The sequence below is a fragment of the Arachis ipaensis genome, chromosome B09, assembly GCF_000816755.2.
Source record: "Arachis ipaensis cultivar K30076 chromosome B09, Araip1.1, whole genome shotgun sequence".
NCBI classification, from domain to species: domain Eukaryota; kingdom Viridiplantae; phylum Streptophyta; class Magnoliopsida; order Fabales; family Fabaceae; genus Arachis; species Arachis ipaensis.
Window position 1 is genome coordinate 104152728 of NC_029793.2, and position 2853 is coordinate 104155580.

The window sequence follows — 2853 nt, forward strand, 5'->3', positions numbered from 1 at the left end:
AGATATGTTAGGAATCGTAGCCTACCTAGCAATAGTTCTAATATATAAACCAAAATGTTGTTTGTGTATGTTAAATAAGTTTTTTATTTATGCACAACGAAAATATCACTCCTACTTTTGTGCTAGTCAGCACTAGTCAGCAATAGAGATGTTAATGGTTGGGTAATTGAGTTTGGTTTGATGTAGAAACTGCACCTATTGAGGTATAAAACTGCACTAATCCACAATTATTATTAGAAACCAAACATAGACCTGGAAACTTATTAAAATGGGTTCTAATTGGCTAATTAATTTCATTCTAATCAACACACGGTGCATTAAATAAATAAATATTATATCCAATAAAATGAAAGTAATGCATTTGAAGATGCACACACCATCTACACATGAATTGTGGCCTAAAAATGAACACATAGTCTTGATAGCTCTGTGTAGACATGGAACAATAGCAGTTGCAGACATGAAAAAATTGGAAAAAAAGTATAATCCAGAATGAAATCAACAAATAGATGTAGTTAGGCTAACGAATTGAGTAATGATCCAATTAGTGGCACTTAAAAGGAAGTAAACATCATATACTCATTAATTATAAAAGATAAAATAAATGGATTAGTTAGGTCACGAACAAATCCACACCAGGCAAAGAATTTCTTTAACTTCAATGCTACTACTTCACACCATTAACAAAATAATGACAAACCAAGCAAAGAGGTTCTGAGTACAAATACACCTTTCAAACACAAACAAATTTGATTTAAGCATTACACAAATAATGGTTAAATCCACAAATCAAACTGATTATCAGAAGAAGAGAAAAGTCCCAATGCTAGGTCACAAAAAAATCCACAGATTATAGCATGACAGAAAAGATGAAAGGAATCAGTAAATTAAACAACATTTGTATAGAACTAACTTGAGTCAGAGCAATTCGGACGAGGAGTTGATGGTTGAGGTCGACAGCAGCCGGGGAGAGGCGACAACTACCTTCCTCCATTTTTCCTGTGAAGGAGAAAAAGAGGAGATGAGAAGATGGGGGCTACAAAGATGAACTTGCAAGAGGAAAATCACTTACCTAGCGGTGGCGAGGCCAACGGCGACGCGGTGGCTGTTCTTGAAGAAGAATGCTTGAGCGGCTACAGTGGCTGTTCTGAAGAAGAATGAGAAGATGGAGTCACGAGAGTTGATCAAGAAGCCCTGATTTACATTAAGGGTAATTTTGGAATTATTGAATTAGAATGGGGTAATTTAGGTACAAATTATAATTAAAATTTCTGTCCTTGTCTTTAAATTTTTCTGTCTCCAGTGTTCCTATTTTTTGGAGTTACTGAAATACTAAAATTTTGAAGACGGTGACAGAAATTTAAGTACCAGACTCTAACTCAACAAATGCTACCTAAGAGAACTTTGGAAGGCCTCCATATTACTCCTCCAAGGATCCTTCAGATTTTTTATATTTATATTAAAAAAAATCAATCTACTTATACCAGTGGATAACATATTATGTTTATCCATCTCTAAAAATATTAGTCTATATAGAGTAAATAGTCATTTCTGACCATAAAAGATTTCAAACGATATAAAACTAACTATGAAAAATTGAAACTAAAGTTATACCTATACAAGATAAGTTTTTCTTGACAAAAATGACCAATTGTTAAATTTTTATTGATAATTCCGCAAATACCCCTCTCATTTCCTCTTTCTTCTTCATCTTCCTTCTATAACCACCACTACTTCGCTACAAAATCCACCATCCCAACAGATCTACTCTTCTACTCCTTTGAATCGAATTCATTTTTCTTTATTTCATCTTCTGCTGCATTTCAAACAAGAAACCTTCCTTCTCTTTTGCCGAGAAGTAGAGGAGAAGATCAAATAGAGGAAAATGAATTCGATTCAGAGGAGTACATTTGTTGGGATGGTAGATTTTGCTGCGGAAGTGGTGGTGGTTATAGAAGGAATACGAAGAAGGAAGAGGAAAGGAGAGGAGTATTTACAGAATTATTAGCAAAACTTATCTTGTATGGGTATAACTTTAGTTTCAAATTTTTATGATCAATTTTATCAGCGTCTGAATCTTTCATGATCAGAAATAACTATTTACTCTGTATAGACTAATATTTTTAGAGATGGATAAATATAATGTGTTATCCACTAATATAAGTAGATTGAATGTATTTCTTAATATAAATATAAAAAAATTTGAGAGTTGGATTTTATGATGAAATTTGATGAGTACACAAAATCTAATCTTTAGATTTTGGGAGATTCTACCGTGCTGAAGGAAACATTTTTCCTCATGTGCTGAAGAGGCGTGGCATTAGAGAAGAGGTGACGCGTGTTAGTGTTATTCCCATACTCGTAGACAAGCTCTGTGTTAAAGTAAAATTGGTACAATATGTCAACATCATGAATATTAATAATATTAGTTTAATTTACTTTTAATGATAATTACTTACTCTATTTTTCAAATAAAATTATATGATATATATAATAACTTTATATACTTAAAATTGTTAACTTTGTTCAAAAAATTTATACTTGCTCTCTTTTAAATTCATCCCTGCTTCAAAAGAAAAAAATTATTCAAAACTAATGAATAATGTTATTTTTATTATGTTTCTTTTTATTTTTGAGTTTATAATTTTTTATAAAATTAGATGAAAATCTATTGAACAATTAAAATTTTTTCTGGAACATTTTGGTTTCGTTAAATATTGTTTTTTTTTAAAATACGTTTCATCTAATTTAACAAAACCAAAATTTTTCAGCACAAATTTTAATTATCCAATAGACTTTCATCTACTAATTTCATGAAAAAATATAAACTTAAAAATAAAAAAATATAATAAA